This window comes from Lepidochelys kempii, chromosome 2 (genome assembly GCF_965140265.1).
Source record: "Lepidochelys kempii isolate rLepKem1 chromosome 2, rLepKem1.hap2, whole genome shotgun sequence".
Lineage (NCBI taxonomy): Eukaryota > Metazoa > Chordata > Testudines > Cheloniidae > Lepidochelys > Lepidochelys kempii.
In genome coordinates, this window is record NC_133257.1 from 159,405,908 (window position 1) to 159,427,375 (window position 21,468).

Genomic DNA, 21,468 nt, shown 5'->3' on the forward strand with positions numbered 1-21,468 from the left:
TAATCCAGTGACAGTGCTGGAACTTTGCACCAGACACGGAGAAAAGCAGTGGACAAATGGGTTACCAGTTACTTGACTCCATTTTTCACTATCGTTTCACTTCTAAAAACTTCATATAAAGAAGGAAATAAGTGAAATAGCTGGGTCTGACAAAGGGATAATTTTGTAATAACACAATTCATATTTCTTTTTTAAATTTGAAGGCACGCATGCACAGTCACTGAAATAATTTCCTGCTGTGACTTGACTTCGTTGAGCGTAATTTTACACTAGATCATGTGGCTATTAAATATTCAGTTCATATATATTGTAAAAAATGATCATCAGGAAACAGATCAAATAAACTATCTTCAGAAATACAAACATAACAGAAATCATATGGATATATTTAAACATAACAGGACTGTTTAAATATACAGCATTAAAAATAATTCAGATCTTCAAGATGCTTATATGAAATTATATAACAGATGTGTCACATGAATTTAAATGTAGTTAGCCTTAACGGTACAGTTTTTCCATCCTAAAAATAATAGTTTGACTTTTAAAAAATCCAGAGACCTACGATGATTTTATTACCATTATTATAACATTTTTGTTAATTTGCTGAATAATACTGAATTTTCCTTAAGTAAAATAAATATGATGTAAGAAGTTGTACTTTTTCTTTATTTCTCTTGTCCAATGTACAGCATTAGACTATACAGTTGTTTACTTAAGTTCATTCATTAGTAAGGTAAAAAAACCCCAAGACTTTGGAATGAAATATTAAATATGTTCATGTAACTTCAAATGAAACCTCCCTATGTGAAAAAATATTACAATTCACTTGATTTTTTACTGTAATGCCAGTTTACAATATGTCAAAAACTTCTTAGCCTCTGCCTTTCTAATCATACCACTACAGCTCGTGGTTTTCATAGCGAATAGCTTGCTCTTGCCTTTCCCCGTTTCACATTAAACTTACAGCAAACTATTATCGGGGCTGGAGGGGGGGCTCTAAATGGTGTTACAGTATTTAAATTCTCAAGCTGCAGACTCAGGCTGAGTTACTCACCAAAATGAAGCACACATATTTCCAATGACAATCCCTAATACATATTTTAATGTAGCACACTTGTCCAGACGATAAGCCACACATATAAAAACATCTCCATTCAAATCACTTTTCAAGCAACTTGTTAGTTTAAATCTTTTAAAGATTTGCCCATTGTTAGGCTGCCCTAGTCATTCGGATGTCACCAGTAATAGTCAGCTAGATAAACAAAACTCTGATCAGAATCATAATGCATATGGGACAGCAAATAAAGCAAGCTGAGTTTCAGTCTTCAAGCTTCAAAGAAACGTGTCCTTCAATTGCAATCTAACTCCTGAAAATAACATACCATTTCTAATACTAAAGATTTTCAGCTAAAACCCTCTACATCATCTGAACAAATAAATCTGACTGGTAGAAGTACTGACCTGCTGAGCTGCTCTCAAAGCCCGCACTTCAAATGCAAAGCTCAGCCACAGTGTCCGAACAATTTCCTTCTGCACAGTTATAGTGAGTGTGGTCCCTCTATTTGTCTTCTGATTCCAAGGGTGGACAGATGGCCGGGAGCCCTGAGCCCTACTGGAATGAGGCAAAGCTTTGCTTTTTTTTTTTTTTTTCTTTTTTCCCCTCCCTCTCCTCTCCCCTGGTTTAGCCCTTGGCAGATAAGCCAGAGTCAGGCACAGTGAGCTCACCACACCCCTCCACCAATCATTGCAATTAGTGCCACATGAGAGGAGCTTCTGCCCAAAATCTGCTTAAGAAAGGGCCAGAGGGCAGGGCAATCTCCTTTGCTCAACAATGACCAGAAGCTGCTATAAATATCCAAACAAAAGCACTGTCAAGGCCTGGAATGTCACATTCTAATGTGATAAAATTGTAAAGACTCTCTCAGTGTACAGCAGGAGTACAGAGAAATAAATGAGACAGAGATTAAAAACAAAACCCACCCAAGCATAGGACATATGAACATGCTATCGAAGTTGTCATTTCTAGTTATAGATTGCTATGCCTCCATTAGTTTTCTTGTGTAGGTACTATATAACTCACTCAGTAAATCATGTGTGAAAGCTGCTAACTAATATGTATAGGTATCAGAGCACATGTCCACTAGATAACTGACTTAGGGTAGCAAGTCGGATCATCTGTGGCCCCGTCTTCCACAGTTGCAGTTGGTTATGTCATGTCAAAAATGACACGTTTTCCATAGCTTGAACATATTAATATGAGATTCACTTCCATAAAGTTATTACTGTGCTAATAAACTACATACACTGTTGTATGTTTGCTCCCAGGATCAGGACCTGAGTCTCATCCCACTTACACCACTTTTACACCAGTGTAACTCTACTGACTTCACTGCCACACTAGAGCTACACCAGTGTATGTGAGATCAGATTCTGGCCTTTGGTTTTGAACTATATTGCTGGATAATGGGACTTAAAACTAAATTACAGATTACAAAAAAGGATTTAGCAAAGTGGCTCACTATACAGTGACCAGACCTAAAGCATGTACATTACTTTGCAAACATCCAGTTCCCATTGCGGCTGGTGACAGCTGCTTGCTACAAGTTGCTGGGCAATGCTTGCTGTGGGGAGGGGAGGAGTTTCAATTGCATTCCACTGCTTGTAAACCCAGCAGTCTCTGAAGGATAGCAATTTCCAGCCTGTTGATGGTAGGATGACAATAGCTAGGTTAATGTGAGGGGAAGTGTGCCATAACAATTCCCTATTTCCTACCACAGACACTCCTAAATGTAAAGGAGTACTTGTGGCATCTTAGAGACTAACCAATTTGTTTGAGCATAAGCTTTCGTGAGCTACAGCTCACTTCATCCGATGAAGTGAGCTGTAGCTCACGAAAGCTTATGCTCAAACAAATTGGTTAGTCTCTAAGATGCCACAAGTACTCCTTTTCTTTTTGCGAATACAGACTAACACGGCTGCTACTCTGACTCCTAAATGTGAAAAATGTTTCAAGGGTGATCAGGTGGGTGATCTATTTATCTCTCTTCTCCATCTATCAAGTCAGTGTATTCATACATCTGTGCACAGTATGTAATTCTATAATTTACACACACTAACATAACACCCTTGCGTGATACTAGAGCAGGGATAAAAACCATTTGAAAAGGTTCCTGAATTGCTGTGGTAAACTATTGTGCACCAAATTTCTGTCGAAAACAATGGAAAACATTTTATTCCCAGGTACTACATTGCACATAGTTGCAGGTACTTCCACAATGAAAAGTGCTTCTTTTTATTAAAATGCTTAATATGTGGGTCTGAGATGGTTTACTTGTTATGGTTATCATCCAAGATGGATGTCTTAGTTCTTTTTTAAAAAAATAGACTCAAAGGGCTTATCTAAACAGTGGCAGTAGTGCACTCTACAGGGGTATGATCTCTAAAGTGTGTTGCACATTATTGGTCCGTGAAGACCCTGCTGGTGTGCTTTAACATAGTGTCATTTGAAACAGTACTATGCTACACTCATTAGGGAACCATTAGTATGCACCAGCAAGGGTCTGGTGTATTTCTCCACCATGTAGACAAGCCATAAGAAATTGGGGGTAGTGCACTGAGCATAGTCATAGGTGCCGACTCTGTGGGTGTTCTGGGGCTGGAGTGAGGGTGAGGCCTGGGGGAGGGGGCAGAGCAGGGGCGGGAGAGGCAGAGTGGGGCAGGGCCTTGGGCAGAGCAGGGTGAAACACCCTTTGGGAATAATAGAAGTCAGAGCCTATGTGCATAGTGATGGATGAACTTTTAGGTTTAATTCAAGAAATACATCTAAAACGCTTAAGTTTTAGATACATCTTATACAAAATCCTTTGACCCACAGGGAGGAATTGGTAGTGAGTCTGAAGGTGAAAGTCAATTTGGGTGACAGTGACCATGAAATAATAGATTTCATGATTCTAAGGAAAGGAAAGGAGTGAGAGCAAAGAATAAGGACAATGTACCTCAAAAAAGCAGACTTGACAAACTCAGAGAACTGGTAGGGAAGTCCTCTGGGAAGAAAGTAGTTCAGGAAAGTTGCCAGTTCCTCACAGAAACAATATTAAAAGGCACAACTACAAACTATTCCAAATGTAAAAGGAAAGAGGAAGAATAGTAAGAGGCCAATATGGCTCCATCACGAGCTCTTTAATTACCTGAAAATGAAAAAGGAATCCTACAAAAAGTGGAAACATGGTCAAATTGATAAAAAGAGTACAAAACAACAGCTCAGGTATGTAGGGTCAAAATAAGAAAGGCTAAGACACTGTGAGTTACACCTAGCAAGGGACATAAAAGGCAATAAGAAGAGGTTCTTTAAATACATTAGGAGCAAGAGAAAGACAAAGGAAAGCATAGGTCCTCTACTTAGAGGGGAAGGAGAGCTAATAACTAATGACATCAAGAAGGATAAGATGCTTAATGCCTATTTTGCTTCAGTCTTCACTAAAAAGGTTTCAGAGTGGTAGCCGTGTTAGTCTGTATCAGCAGAATGAACGAGGTGTACTTGTGGCACCTTAGAGACTAACAAATTTATTTTATAAATAACTTTATAAAGAAATTTGTTAGTCTCTAAGGTGCCACAAGTACTCCTTGCTCATTCTACTAAAAAGCTTAATGATGACCAGATACTCAACACAATTAACATTAACAACGGGGAAGGAATGCAAGCCAAAATAGGGAAACAACAGGTTAAAGAATATTTAGATAAATTAGATGCATTCAAGGTGGCAGAGCCTGGTTAAATTCATCCTAGAGTACTTAAGGAACTAACTGAACTAATCTCGGAGCCATTCGCAATTATCTTTGAGAACTCCCAGAGGACAGGAGAGGTCCCAGAAGACTGGAAACGGGCAAACATAGTACCTACCTTTAAAAAAGGAAACAAGGAGAACCAGGGAATTATAGACCAGTTAGCCTAACTTCAATTCCTGGAAAGATACTGAAGCAAATTATTAATCAATCAATTTGTAAGCACATGGAGGATAATAGGATTATAAGGAATAATCAGCATGGATTTGTCAAGAACAAATCATGTCAAACCAACTTAATTTCCTTCTTTAATAGGATTACTGACCTAGTGGATGGGGGAAGCAGTAGACATGATATACCTTGATTTTAGTAAGGCTTTGACAAGAGTTCCGCATGACACACTCATAAGCAAATTAGGGAAATGGGTGGTCTGGATTAAATTATAATAAAGTGGGCGCACAACTGGTTGAAAGACTGTACTCAGAGTAGTTATCAATGGTTTACCAATGCTGGCACATGATGGCATATATCACATTGGTAGATGTGCAGGTGAACGAGCCCCTGGTGGCGTGGCTAATGTGATTAGGTCCTGTGATGGTGTCAATTGAATAAATATATGGACAGAGTTGGCATTGGGCTTTGTTGCAAGGATAGGTTCCTGGGTTAGTGTTTTTGTTGTGTGGATGCTGGAGAGTATTTGCTTCAGGTTGGGGGGCTGTCTGTAAGTGAGGACTGTTCTGTCTCCCAAGATCTGTGAGAGTGAGGGATCATTTTTCAGGATAGGTTGTAGATCTTTGATGATGCGCTGGAAAGGTTTTAGTTGGGGGCTGAAGGTGACAGCTGGTGGCATTCTGTTATTTTCTTTGTTGGGCCTGTCCTGTAGTAGGTGAATTCTGGGTACTCTTCTGGCTCTGTCAATCTGTTTTTTCACTTCAGCAGGTGGCTATTGTAGTTTTAAGAATGCCTGATAGAGATCTTGTAGGTGTTTGTCTCTGTTTGAGGGATTGGAGGAAATGTGGTTGTATCTTAGAGCTTGGCTGTAGACAATGGATCGTGTGGTGTGTCCTGGATGGAAGCTGGAGGCATGTAGGTAAGTATAGTGGTCAGTAGGTTTCCGGTATAGGGTGGTGTTTATTTGACCGTCGCTTATTAGCATAGCAGTGTCCAGGAAATGGACCGCTTGTGTGGATTGGTCCAGGCTGAGGTTGATGGTGGGATGGAAACTGTTGAAATCACGGTGGAATCATGTTGAAATCACATCAGCCATGCCATCAGGGGCTCGTTCACCTGCACATCTACCAATGTGATATATGCCATCATGTGCCAGCAATGCCCCTCTGCCATGTACATTGGCCAAACCGGACAGTCTCCATGCAAAAGAATAAATGGACACAAATCTGACATCAGGAATCATAACATTCAAAAACCGGTAGGAGAACACTTCAACCTCTCTGGCCACTCAGTAACAGATTTAAAGGTGGCAATTTTGCAACAGAAAAGCTTCAAAAACAGACTCCAACGAGAAACTGCTGAGTTTGAATTAATATGCAAACTATAGATACCATTAACTTGGGTTTGAATAGAGACTGGGAGTGGCTGGGTGATTACACATATTGAATCTATTTCCCCATGTTAAGTATCCTCACACCTTTTTGTCAACTGTCTAAATGAGCCATCTTGATTATCACTACAAAAGTTTCTTTTCTCCTGCTGATAATAGCTCATCTTAATTAATTAGCCTCTTACTCCACCTTTTCATACTCTCTCTCTCTCTATATATATATATCGTCTTACTATATGTTCCATTCTATGCATCTGATGAAGTGGGCTGTAGCCTACTAAAGCTTATGCTCAAATAAATTTGCTAGTCTCTAAGGTGCCACAAGTACTCCTGTTCTTTTTGCAGATACAGACTGACACGGCTGCTACTCTGAAACCTACAAAATGGTGAATAACTGGTGAATAACTAGGTAATAGTATTGCTGAAAAGGATCTGGGGGTGAGAGTGGACCAGAAACTAAGTAAGAGTGGTCGATGTGATGGAGCTGCAAAAAAGGCTAATATGATTCTGGGTTGTATTAACAGTAGTGTTGTATATAATAAGACACAGGAGGTAACTATTCTATTTGTTGCTGGTGAGGTGTCAGCTGGAGTACTGTGTCCAATTCTGGGCACCGCACTTTAGGAAAGATGTGGACAAACTGGAAAGAGTCCAGAGGACAGCAACAAAAATGACCTAGGAGGAAAGGTTAAAAACTGGGCATATTTAGTTTTTAGAAAAGATGACTGAAGAGGACCCGATAACAGTCTTTCAATATGTTAAGGGCTGTTATAAAGAGAATGGTGATCCATTGCCTTATATGCCTACTGAAGGTAGGACAAGAAGTAATGGGCTTAACCTTCAGTAAGGGAGATTTAGTTTAGATATTAGGAAAAACTTTCTAACTATAAGGGTAGTTAAACTCTGGAATAGGCTTCCAAGGGAAGTCATGGAGTCCCCTTCATTGGAAGTTTTTAAAAACAAGTTGGACAAACATCAGTCAGGGATGGTCTAGGTTTACTTGGCCCTGCCACAGCACAGGGGGCTGGACTTGACATCTTGAGGTCCCTTCCAGACCTATATTTCAATGAGAAAATCATGGGACAATCCTGTAAGGACAGAGTTGCTTGCCAGATTTCCAGTTTTGGCAAGGTCGGAAAACCATTGTTATTTGTTTAATGAAGGCTCACGCAGAAGCATGACAATAAAATCAATAAAAACAGTGCAATGTAAGTATCTTTGGGCCAAGTCCTAAAGTCCTTACCCAGGCAAAACTCTTGCCTAGTTACTAAGAACCGAACAAAAGCTTCATACAAGTAAAAACCTTTACTCCAGTGGTAACTGGTGAACAATTTTAAATAATGAATTTACATGGGAAAAACAATGATCTATCTAGACAGCTGCACAGTTTTGAACACAACTAGCTTGGTAAGAGGACAGCAAGAAGTCCAATATAAATATTAATCTAACTGAGTGAAATAGCCTCAGACAACAGTGACATGCCTGGTATAAAACTTTAGATGGACAGACAGAACAAAGACATGACAATTAAAAAAAGGTTACTAATTTTTTTTCCAACTTCCAAAGCAGGTTCCTTCTCAAACTAATTGTCAGTTGGACCTTATTGTTTTACAAAATGCTTCTCCCATCATTTTTGCAAACTATGGATAAAAGTGATCGAGGAATCTTTCTACATCCTAAAGGATGCTAAAAATACACAGTGAGGAAAACTGTACCTATGGAAATGTGTATCAGCATGGTACTCTCTTTAGTAAGCTTGAATGTGCTCAAGACATTGTGCTTTATGGACCCAACTGCAGGACGGGTAGATGAATCTGACAAAGACATCATTGACGTAAATCACATACTCCTCAGAAATATCCCAAAAAGGAGCTTTATATAGGAAAGCTTCTGTTCAGTGTGCTGTACATCTACATTTTAAAAATGTTGATAAAAATCTGCTGCCAATAAACTAGCGGCTGGATTTCCTGTTTTATATATAGTTATTGCTATTATTCCCTGAGAGCTCCTCTGTTTAACTCATGACCCTGATCGTAACTTGGAATAGATTTATTAGAATTCAAAGTTTGACATAATGAGCTCTGAGAGGAAGCAACCCTATATATGGAAAGCTATCCTTACGTATCAGTTGAAGTTTTCCCTTAAACACTGTTTTATTTGATAAGTAAAAAGTGACAACACCACCAAATCACGTAGTATTAATGCTCTTTTCTTTCACATGTCCCTGATCTTGGAAAAAAATGGATTATGCTATTTCTTTGTCTGAATAAAATGTTGCAGTTCCGGAGATAAAGATGTATTCAGTTGAGCAATTAAATAGCTAAATAAATGAATCAGCAGAGCAGAAGTGGCAGATTTAATTACTGCTTAGAGCTAGGAAGAGGAACTAATTATGGGGTTCATGAACCACATGCCACTCTTTGCTTTAACCACGTGCTTCGATTCTTTTGGATCAAGCTCGGCAAATACAGCACCAACATGCACCAGAATAAAAACTATTCAAACTTTGAAAATAAAGTCTAATCTTTGTCTAAAGCACAAGCATACTCAGTACTCTGTTTTAATGGCCTATGTTCAGTTGAATAGATAAATCAGTAGACAGTCTGAGCAAGCTTCTGTTGAATGGGCAGAGCATTAAAAAGCATAGTTCTCCGAAGACCAAGCATAATCAAGTTCACTGGATATGAACAGCATGAAGGTTGCAACACAAAACTGCACATGCATGGCAATTAAGGCATAAAGCATATTGATGCATGAAGTAAGCAATTAAAGGCCCTGTTCAGCAGAAAGTAACCATAGTTTGGGAATTGCAAAAGCCTTGGGAGGTTGCTGGTCCTAGCTCTAGAGAAGGCACCTATTCTATAGGTCTGTTTGCCATGACAAGCCATAACACAATTTTTTAAAAGTCACCTCTATAGCTGCAAGTTGCGAAGACACCGCAGGAGAAAAAAAGCAGGGAAATGAGCTTCCCAGCTCTTGTGGTCCACCCCATTCCCGTTTTTTATTTATATGATTGTCTTTGCTCTTTTCTTGTAGTGCTGATGCAAATCGTAGTTAACTTGAGCGCTAAGTTCATTCTCCTGCAGCACTGCATTTGAACTGGGAGGTGGACAGGCAGGCATTGCATTGGTTATCTTCAAGGTGTTCAATGGGCTAGGCCAGGGGCGTCCTCCATCCATATAGTCGAAGTAGGCAGTTGCCTAGGGTGCCAAGTTAAATGGGGCGCCAAATTTGAGGGGAAAAAATCAAATTTAAAAAAAAAGAAGAAAAAAATGAAAAAGATGAAAAAATTACAAATAAAATAACGAAGATGTCATTATTTCAATTCCCGTGCACGTATGGAGGGAATATGAATTATAATTAATTTCTCTACATTTCTGAGAATTTATTAATATGTCAAATCTTATTTATTGCAAAAATAAATAATATTTTAGCGAATTTTTTTTTCAATTTGCGACGTAGGGTCAAGATGACCCACTCTGCAATTTTGATAAGCAATAGCTCAGCCACAATGAAACACATCCACCAACGGAAAGAGCTGGAATGCTAGTGACAACGAACTTGAATATACATCAAGGTTGCATAGCTGGAAATTCATGTAGGGTGGAGATATTGTGAGTTGATACATGTCAAATGGTCATTTTAACACACTCCACAGGTAGAAGGTTAAGAATTGAGCAAATACTGTGGAAAACTGTGTTTCTTGGTGCCAAAGAATAAAGAATAACGTCTTTCAGCATTATAAATCCAAAATGTGAGTCTCTTTAAGCATTATTAAACTTTAGCATTATTATCTGGCTGTATAATTATCAACTTTTCTTTGTTATAACTGGTTTCCATGTAATAAATAAGGTTCCATGTAATAAATAAGGTTCATAAAAGAAAAGTAACAGCGTTAACACTTAATAGACTACGAAAGTGATGTCACACTCCAAGTGGGTAACCTTGAGGAAGGGGATTACTTTCCAAACAACTGGTGTCGTTTATAAAATTGAAAAAGGTCATTAAAGCAGGATAGTGTAATGGATGATTTTGGATTTGTAATAATAAAAATTATAATTAACATTTTAATGCATTTTTTATTTGAAATTGGACTCAAATATCATCTAGCTGTTGTGTACAAATCTATTCTGAAAATTAAGTGTCTCTATTTTATCTGATCTCAGAAACATTGGTTGGACAGATAGATGGACAGACAAACCAAATAATTAAGCCTCTGTTTAAAAAAAAATGCTTAAAAAACATTAAATGGAAAAAAGGGGCAAAATGTTTCCCAGTTTACCAAAAACCTCAGCCTAGATCTGCCCTGGGGGTTTGGGAGTGGGGGTGCCGATTGCATGGTTCGCCTAGGGCACCAGTTGCTGGCAGCTAGTCTAGGTCTGCCCCTGGCCTAGGCCCAGATTATCTAGAAGACTACAGTTGTGGGATAAGGACCAGGGTCGACAGCTGCGCTTCTTAGGCACAATGGAACTTTCTCCATAAGGCTAAAGCTTTTCTGTGCAGGAGACAAAGCTTTCTTCGGAGTCAATCTATGACTGTGGAACGAACTTACACAGAAACTAAGGACCATCAAAAACCTCATCACCTTCTGCTCCAAGGACAAGGGATACTACTTCAATCTGGCCTTCTCTAATATAACCATACAGCAACATGTACATATTTATTAAAATAAAAAAAAAACTATCAAAACATTCCACTGCACACAATTCTCTCTCTGGGAATAGGATAAGAGGGAACAAATCACATATGACAGACATTAATCTTAATGCTTAATGCACTCCTGGAAGGGATTCATGGTGATCAGGGCAATAGAAGAACCTCTATAGAATAGAATATGGGTCATTTGGCTATGAATCACCCAGGGTATTTTTTATACATTTTTAAAATTAATAAATTGAGGTGAGAGGGAAGGACTCCATCAGTGGCCAATTGTTTCCCAAAAAATCTCAGCTTCTGATGGCCACTTTAGTGCCTTTTCATAATTAGCAGATTTGTTCCTGGGGTCAGTGACTACCCATTTGCTTCTCCAGAAATACTGCAGAGGAGAGAGGCAAATGACTCCCTCATACTGACCTCCAGAACAGATCTTCTGTCTTGGGGAAGAGCCCAAAATTAATATCCAGCCATGGCCTCTTACACATTCCTCCCCACTGACTGCAGTTTGATCAGAATAAAAATAACCCTCCTGCATGTCAGATGTGTAGGCTACTCCTTGGAGGATCCCACTGTCATTATCATACAAAGATAATGTGTCTGCTTTGCTGGCCTGAAATTCCTGAGACCATCAGCACAAGGCCTACTGCACCAACGAAATCTCAAGTAAACCCTATTTTGAGAAGTGGTACATGGGGTGAATTTCACTCTGCAGAAGGACACTGTGTCAGCAGGGAAACAGACACATGCTGGATCCAAGATGAGGTAAAGACATGGGGAAGTTTTTTACTGAGATATAATTCTCACAGAGGAAGACGCTCCCTGCCCGGCTCACGGCTGGCTCAGAAGGAACAGCCTTTACACTCAGGCACCAAGTGAGGCACACAGAAAGGTCACAGAGGAGTCAGGCTCCAAAACAGACAGACCCCTCAAACAGTATGTCCAGACAGACTATCGCTACAAAGGGCAATGGGTATTGTCCATTTCATAAGAGCTTAAAAGAGCAAAATACCTTCTGAGAAAAACTATTAGCCTCTAACTCCAAGGAGCAGAGTCAGGCCCAGAAGTTATTTTTGCCTGTTAGGGTTAAGGTAACAGCTGATTTTTCCTGACTGTAGAGAAGCATGCAAGTTTGTCTCAATTATATTTGAATATTGGGTTAGCTTGTTTGTAAAGATCTACAAAAGAAGTGACTAACTGTGCTAGTGGGTGTAAGAAGGTGTTGCTGGTTGACTGGTACGAAGAATAAATTATTGTGTTCTTGGTAAAAGGTCTAAATAATGTATTTACTCACTGCTAGCTACAGAGCTAAAAATAATTCAAAATCACTCACCATTCTCTCCTTTCAGAGTTCAAAGGAGAGATGATTTTTGTTCTTAATATTCTATTTTCCTAATATTTCAAATACATAAATATTTTTAAGCTGGAGGTTGGGTGAAACCTTGTAAAAGCTACATTTTTTCCAGAATAAATGTAAAGAGCAATTAAGCTCCTTTATGGAATAGACAGCTGAAAAAACAGGAGCCATTGCTCAAAACGCAGGCTCACATGCAAGGCAGAAGTAGGTACTGAGAGATTTTCCCTGGAGTCTGAATGCAAATATAGGGGGCTGGGTGTTGCTGGATGGAGCTATGTATGTGTGAAAGAAGCAACAGAAACACCACAGAAGATCACAGAAAAGGCAGCAAGGAAGCCTGACAGCCAGACAGAAGAGCACTTGTAGTGTGGCCCTGAGAAAAAACTAAGATACAGAGCCTTTGGGTAGAGTGCTGGTTGGAAAGAGGTTTGGAACTGTGATAAAAGAAAGCTGTGTGATGTTTGATTCCTACTGTGTTTAGGGAAAGAGGACTTTGTGTACACTCTTTGTAAATGAACAGGATTACATCAAAGATACCTGACTCCATCATCAACGTCTCTTCTTAATGGAAACAACCTGCAAGACCCCAAATGTTGGCTAACTGCTTGGGTCAAAAGTGGGAAAATATTTTAGTTTTTATTTATTATATAGATATGCAAAGTAGCTACATAAAAATGAGGAACAGTTGCAGGAGAAATACTGTCAGATTTCAGAAAGATTAAAAAGCTCCAGTGAAGGTTTAGCATGGGGTTAGAAAACAAAATGCTGATCACGTTCATCTGTATTTTGAAACAAAAAAATTAGCATAGCTCTCACAAAATGTAGACCAAGGACACTAGCTGCATTTCTGAATATGAATAATAGCACAATACTATTAATCATTTAAGACTATTACAGTTATATATGCCTTTTAGCTTCCATAAAGCAAAATGTTTTTCTGCTCAACCAGTTCGCCTGCTGGAAAGAGAGTTCAACTTAACTTTAGATCTTCTGTATTCCTAAAACTTCAGCAAATATTGTCTTCAGCAGTTACAGCAACTCTGACGAGGGCCACATGGCTTTTAAAAAACCCTAAGCATATGAAAGAAATCCCCCTCAAGTCAATTTTAATTCCTTCACCAGAGAAATCAATATCTCATTCTCAGGAAAAGAAGGTATCTTGCCTAAAATGATCACATATTTTAATATGCTATATACATTCTGCTCTTGAATTCCTCTATGGGAGAGTAGGAATGTAAGGAAATTCTTGATGCAAAGGCTGGTGGTAGACAGTTCAATATGCTGGTGCAACGAGAGAACTATCATTGTGCCACTGCAGAGTTTGACTAATATGTGATCAGGAAGCTACTGAAGAACTGTAGAGTGAATAAATCTAAAAATAGGAAAAGCTTTGAAGTTTATATTGGCAGTTTTTCCTTGTACAGTACTGTCATAAATATAAAGGGAAGGGTAATCACCCATCTGTATACAGAACTATAAAATCCCTCCTGGCCAGAGGCAAAACCTTTTCACCTGTAAAGGGTTAAGAAGCTAAGATAACCTCGCTGGCACCTCACCAAAATGACCAATGAGGAGACAAGATACTTTCAAAGCTGGAGGGGCGGGGGGATAAAGGGTCTGTCTGTCTGTGTGATGCTTTTGCTGGGACCAGGTCAGGAATGCGCTTCAGAACTTCTGTTAAGTTAGTAAGTAATCTAGCTAGAAATGCGTTAGATTTCCTTTTGTTAAATGGCTGGTAAAATAGGTTGTGCTGAATGGAATGTATATTCCTGTTTTTGTATCTTTTTTTAACTTAAGGTTTTGCCTAGAGGTATTCTCTATGTTTTGAATCTGATTATCCTGTAAGCTATTTACCATCCTGATTTTACAGAGGTGATTCTTTTACTTTTTCTTTAATTAAAATTCTTCTTTTAAGATCCTGATTGCTTTTTCATTGTTCTTAAGATCCAAGGGTTTGGGTCTGTGTTCACCTATGCAAATTGGTGAGGATTTTTAATCAAGCCTTCTCCAGAAAAGGAGGTGTAAGGCTTGGGGGGGATATTTTGGGGGGGAAGATGTCTCCAAGTGGGCTCTTTCCCTGTTCTTTGTTTAACACGCTTGGTGGTGGCAGCATAGGGTTCAAGGACAAGGCAAATTTTGAGGAAGTTTTTAACCTAGCTGGTAAGAATAAGCTTAGGGTGTCTTTCATGCAGGTTCCCACATCTGTACCCTAGAGTTCAGAGTGGGGAAGGAACCTTGACAAGTACCATCAAAATACACATTGTATTGATGTTAGCAGGCAATACTTGAATTTAGGTAAATATTGGAGTTTCAAGTCAGAGCTATCAAAACCTTATAAAGCTACCTTTCTTGGAGCATTCTTTGACAAATCAGAGAACACACTGGGCCAGATATACTGGCATAGGTGTAACCATAGGAAAAAACTGACTGTAGGAGACCAGGAAAGAGAATTCTGTTCGACATAAGATAGACAACGTCAGGAAAAGGATACCCAGCAACACCTGGCCCTAGGTGAATTTTTATCTCCAATCCCACAGCATATTTTATTCCAGGCCTTTAAAAATGTTTTGAACATTATAGAGAGGAAAAATACTCCAGTGATTAGCCAGGAGACTGGGGTTCAACTCCCTATTGTACCACAGACTTCCTGAGCAATGTGGGGCAAGTCTCTTTCTATGCCTCGATTCCCCATCTGTAAAATAGGGATGATAGTACTTCCCTACCCTCCCAGGGGTGATGTGAGGGTAAATATAATAAAGACTGTGAGGTGCTCATACACTCTGGAGCACATAACCTGAGACTTGGAGAATTTGTGGCTGCTTAACTGAAATTTTTCCCTTCTTTGAAGGCATAGGTGCACAGAGCCTCATTGTGGGTTGCCATTCATCTGTAGCTGTAGAGGGCAGAATTAAAGCTGACTGAATGGCTGACGAGGGACTAGCCTCCAACCCCACAGTTACAAGATGCTTCAAAAGCTAGCCCCTCTGGACCGTGAAACAAAACAAGAATCTCTTATGCTGCATCAACACCTTGGAAAAACATAGTCAACAAGAAACATTTTTATCCACAAGAAAGGTTTTAACTCCTGCAGAGCAGAGATCTTCACCACAAGTGAAAGAGATCTCCCTTGTATTTTCAGGGAGGGCTGGGTCTGTGGTCCTATTCCTTTAAGGATGGGAAAGTTTTCAGGTAAGCAACCACAAATTCTCCAGGTCTCTCTCAGGGGTAGGTCCACAAATCCTCAGTGTGGGATTTTCTCAGAAATGACAAAAATCCTCAGGAGGGAACAAATTAACATCACAAGGAATCGCCACAGCATGCAGGACCCACTTATCAAAGGCTGAATCGGCTGAAGACAATCTACCTTGTATAATTTGGTAAATGTATGCAGGGATGACCAAGTGGCAGCTTTACAGATTTCTCTGTGAGGGGCCTGCCCTTTGTCAGTGCACGATGTCACCACTGCTTGGGCTGAGGGAGCTCTTGTACCCAATAGAGGATGAAGTCTTTTTGCTCTATATGCCTCAGCAATGTACCAACATATCCACTTGAGACTGATGATTTAAGGTGCCTTAGGACATCTTTTCCTTCTCTGAAATAACACCAGCAAGGCTGTTCTTTTTCTTAAGCTCTCAGCTCCTTGCAGATAAATCTCGAAGGCTTGCCTTACATCCAACAAATGCCATAGTTTCTCCTTTGGGTCAGATGGATGTGGACAAAAAGAAGGCAATTATGTCTCTTGTTGTCAATGAAAAAAATCAAATTTAATTTTGGAATAAAGCTAGGATCTGTTTCTGAAACCACCCTACATCTGTGGAAGACGCAGCAGGATGTGTGAGTTGACCGAGCTCCCAACTCAAACACACTTCTTGCTGAGGTGACAGTGATCAAAAAGGTCATTTTGATAGTTAGGTAGTACAATGAATCTGATTCTCAGGGTGCCTACATTACGGCATTGAGCACAATGTTCAAATCCAAAGATGGAGCTCAATGCACCTCAGGAGGACACTATAACTGAACTGCTGTAATGAAGCAATGTAAGTCCTTTTGGTGGGAAATGGAAGACTTTCCGGATACACTAAAATGACTGGCAATGAAGAAACATGCATTTTTATGGTATCACCCTGCAACCTGAGATCAAAATCATCTTGTAAAACTTCTAGAATATGGGACACATTTGCTACATGATGCTGAATATGTCTCCCTCTGCACCAACCTTTGAATTTAGACCAAATCCTTCAGTAAGACCTGTTGATTTTTTCCTAGAACGGTTGTCATGAAACCAGCAGAGTAACAGTTTTTATTTTAGAAATCTTTCATATGCCCAAATGGAATGATTAGATACAGGTAGGCTGATTAGCGTATAGAGGAGCCTACTCTGAATATTCATTTTTATTGTATTAACCTGCTTCTTAATTTGTGCCAGGGCTTGCTAGGGCTGAGCTCTGGCACCTCTGGGCAGTTCATAGCCCCGGGACCTCTGGGCTGCTGCATCAGTTATGAATGTAAAAAAATTGCTTGAGCCCCAGCACCTCTTTCATTAGCAATTAAGCACTGTATTAACCCTTCCCCAGAGGCTCACGAAAGGGCAATGCCTTTATATGACTAGTTATCTGAGAGAGTACAGGGTCTAAATTTATCTTCACTAGTTTGTTAATGTTTCTTGGTACTTTTACACTTAGGTACTTAATTGAATCATAGAATCATAGAATATCAGGGTTGGAAGGGACCCCAGAAGGTCATCTAGTCCAACCCCCTGCTCGAAGCAGGACCAATTCCCAGTTAAATCATCCCAGCCAGGGCGTTGTCAAGCCTGACCTTAAAAACCTCTAAGGAAGGAGATTCTACCACCTCCCTAGGTAACGCATTCCAGTGTTTCACCACCCTCTTAGTGAAAAAGTTTTTCCTAATATCCAATCTGAACCTCCCCCACTACAACTTGAGACCATTACTCCTCGTTCCGTCATCTGCTACCATTGAGAACAGTCTAGAGCCATCCTCTTTGGAACCCCCTTTCAGGTAGTTGAAAGCAGCTATCAAATCCCCCCTCATTCTTCTCTTCTGCAGGCTAAACAATCCCAGCTCCCTCAGCCTCTCCTCATAAGTCATGTGTTCCAGACCCCTAATCATTTTTGTTGCCCTTCGCTGGACTCTCTCCAATTTATCCACATCCTTCTTGAAATGTGGGGCCCAAAACTGGACACAGTACTCCAGATGAGGCCTCACCAATGTCGAATAGAGGGGAACGATCACGTCCCTCGATCTGCTCGCTATGCCCCTACTTATACATCCCAAAATGCCATTGGCCTTCTTGGCAACAAGGGCACACTGCTGACTCATATCCAGCTTCTCGTCCACTGTCACCCCTAGGTCCTTTTCCGCAGAACTGCTGCCTAGCCATTCGGTCCCTAGTCTGTAGCTGTGCATTGGGTTCTTCCGTCCTAAGTGCAGGACCCTGCACTTATCCTTATTGAACCTCATCAGATTTCTTTTGGCCCAATCCTCCAATTTGTCTAGGTCCTTCTGTATCCTATCCCTCCCCTCCAGCGTATCTACCACTCCTCCCAGTTTAGTATCATCCGCAAATTTGCTGAGAGTGCAATCCACACCATCCTCCAGATCATTTATGAAGATATTGAACAAAACCGGCCCCAGGACCGACCCTTGGGGCACTCCACTTGATACCGGCTGCCAACTAGACATGGAGCCATTGATCACTACCCGTTGAGCCCGACAATCTACCAGCTTTCTACCCACCTTATAGTGCATTCATCCAGCCCATACTTCCTTAACTTGCTGACAAGAATACTGTGGGAGACCGTGTCAAAAGCTTTGCTAAAGTCAAGAAACAATACATCCACTGCTTTCCCTTCATCCACAGAACCAGTAATCTCATCATAAAAGGCGATTAGATTAGTCAGGCATGACCTTCCCTTGGTGAATCCATGCTGGCTGTTCCTGATCACTTTCCTCTCATGCAAGTGCTTCAGGATTGATTCTTTGAGGACCTGCTCCATGATTTTTCCAGGGATGAGGTGAGGCTGACTGGCCTGTAGTTCCCAGGATCCTCCTTCTTCCCTTTTTTAAAGATTGGCACTACATTAGCCTTTTTCCAGTCATCCGGGACTTCCCCGGTTCGCCACGAGTTTTCAAAGATAATGGCCAATGGCTCTGCAATCACAGCCGTCAATTCCTTCAGCACTCTCGGATGCAACTCGTCCGGCCCCATGGACTTGTGCACGTCCAGCTTTTCTAAATAGTCCCTAACCACCTCTATCTCCACAGAGGGCTGGCCATCTCTTCCCCATTTTGTGATGCCCAGCGCAGCACTCTGGGAGCTGACCTTGTTAGTGAAGACAGAGGCAAAAAAAGCATTGAGTACATTAGCTTTTTCCACATCCTCTGTCACTAGGTTGCCTCCCTCATTCAGTAAGGGGCCCACACTTTCCTTGGCTTTCTTCTTGTTGCCAACATACCTGAAGAAACCCTTCTTGTTACTCTTGACATCTCTGGCTAGCTGCAGCTCCAGGTGCGATTTGGCCCTCCTGATATCATTCCTACATGCCCGAGCAATATTTTTATACTCTTCCCTGGTCATATGTCCAACCTTCCACTTCTTGTAAGCTTCTTTTTTATGTTTAAGATCCGCTAGGATTTCACCATTAAGCCAAGCTGGTCGCCTGCCATATCAGTTTGCCTAGGGAAATTCCACTGAGGAAAAAGCCTGACTACATGACAACTGGGAGATTTCCAATAGATCCAATTTTCCCCAATTTATTTTGTAACCAGATATTGCTCTAAATTTTTGAATTAGTGATGGGAGGGCTGGAATAGTGGGTTCTAGTTTGGATATATATAAAAGGACATCATCAGCGTATAACATTAATTTATTTTCTATGGAACCAAGCTGTATACTTTGGATATCTGGATGAGCTCAAATAACTATTTCCGAGGCCTCAAGATCCAAATAAAAAAAGTAATGGAGACAGTTTGCATCCTTGCCCAGTACCCCAGAAGAGACTGAAGGTATCTGAGGTCACATTGTTGATCATGATGTGAGAGGTTGGATGAGAACATAACAGTTGGATCCAGGAACTAAATATAGGTCCAAATCCAAATTTCTGTAGGGTGTAAAACATACCGCCAGCCCACCCTATCAAAGCCATTTCTGCATTGAAGACTAATATGGCTTGTGGTTCGGGATCACCACTGTTAGATCTTTTTATATTGATGCTGCAAGACTTTTGGGGTTAAATGATAGACTAATAATTTGTCCTGCATTTGGTGCTTAAATTTAAATAAAATAAAACAGTTAGTAACCCTCACTGATTAGACATCAGAAACAGAAGAAAATCAAGGAAAAGAGAAGAGGGGAAAAAAGGAGATATAGCAATTTTAGAGTGTTTTCACAGGTTTGGCATTCTGCAAATTCTAAGTTTTCACTTAAAATATTAAGAGACTATCTTTTTCACTTTCAGTTTACAGATCCAGAACCAGATCCAGTCCCGCAATGTAGCCCCTTGTGTAGCTCCAGTAGTGCAAAAGGATTGCAAAGCTACACTAACCTTGCAAATAAGGATTCCCCCCATGCAAGGGAATCTCTTGCTAGTGTAGAGTCAGCATAGGAAAGCTGGTCCATTGGTTCCATCATTCTGACACTCCCAGACCACTGCAAGAATGGACAGGGGAGCGATAGCTCAGTGGTTTGAGCATTGGCCTGCTAAACCCCGGGTTGTGAGTTTAGTCGTTGAGGGAGCCATTTAGGGATTGGGGCAAAAATTGGGGATTGGTCCTGCTTTGAGCAGGGGGATGGACTAGATGACCTCCTGAGGTCCCTTCCAACTCTGATGTTCTAAGATTCTATGACAGAACTGATCTTGGGCAACTCCCAGTTCTATTCCTTCTCACTAAACATTCTCAAAGGGTGATTTTGCATGATTCCTGATTCAGATATAGAGGGTCGACTGGAAGGTTTAGTGAGAAAGTAGGACGCTTCTCAGGGTTGTGAGACACCTTGCTACCACCTGCCCTTAGCATGAGAGGAATCTTGTCTGTATCTGCCGGGGGTCAGCTCACTTTCTCTCCCAGCCATTGGCAACACGAGCCCTCCTCTCTCAGCCCATGAGGGCTCCACTGTCCATCATGCAGGATAGCAATAGGCACATTCCAACTCATGAGTCTTCCAAACATGCCCCTGCAGAATCCAGCCCCTTACCCATGGGACACTCTCAGAATTATCAGGCCTGCTGTTCTCAAAGGAACAGTACCACAGCTTGCTAGTTACACCTGCGAACGTAAATCTGCGTAACATGCAGCACTTATATTTATTTATAGAGAACGCAAGTACAGTAACTCCTCACTTAACGTTGTGGTTATGGTCCTGAAAAATGCAACTTTAAGTGAAATGATGTTAAATGAATCTAATTTTCCCATAAGATTGAATGTAAATGCAGGGGGTTAGGTTCCAAGGAAATTTTTTGGGGGCAGACAAAAGGCATTATATACTGTACTGTACTGTAGTGGGGTAAGCCCAGAAGTGCCCCTGGCTTACCCCACACAGGCACACCCGCTGCAGGCAAGGAAACTAGGAAGCACCTTCGCAGCAGCAGTGGCAGCTTACCCAGAGAAGAACAGGCGCCAAGTTTGCTGGGGGATGCTCCAGACCCACCTCTTCCCACCCCCACTCCACCTCCTCTCCGGAGCATGCCACATCCCCGCTCCTTCCCCGCCCCCAGAAAGTCCTAAGCGCTGCCAAACAGTCGTTTGACAGGCTTAGGACTTTCTGGGAGGGAGGGGGAGGAGTGGAGATGCGGCGCTTCCTTGCTCCTGCCCCTCCTCCCAGAAAGTCCTAAGCACCGCCAAACAGCTGTTTGGTGGTGGGGGAAGCACTGGGAGGGAGGTGGAGGAGGTGGAGAAGAGGAACTTGTGCAATGCTCCTTTGTAAAGTCGCTGCTCTTCCACAAAATCTTACATGCAGTGTATAGAGCAGGCAGCCAAACGACGGTATAAGGGAACATTGCACAACTTTAAACGAGCACATTCCCTAATTGAGCAGCAACGTAACTTTGAAACAACGTTAAGTGGGAGGATGTTAAGTGAGGAGTTACTGTAT

At 41.0% G+C, this 21,468-nt stretch overlaps 1 protein-coding gene across 19 annotated transcripts in view; it reads right to left on the reverse strand.

Annotated features, from left to right (window-relative positions):
* LOC140907213 (poly(rC)-binding protein 3-like) overlaps positions 1–21,468 on the reverse strand; it is a 713,049-nt gene that overhangs the window by 198,215 nt on the left and 493,366 nt on the right. Inside the window, exon 1 of one of the 19 annotated variants that reach the window (XM_073332626.1) lies at positions 1,465–1,568. The exons of the other annotated variants lie outside the window; for them this stretch is intronic. The gene's annotated coding sequence lies outside the window, so the exon portion shown is untranslated. Of the gene's footprint in view, positions 1–1,464; positions 1,569–21,468 lie in introns of those variants that run through there. 19 annotated transcript variants of the gene reach the window in all.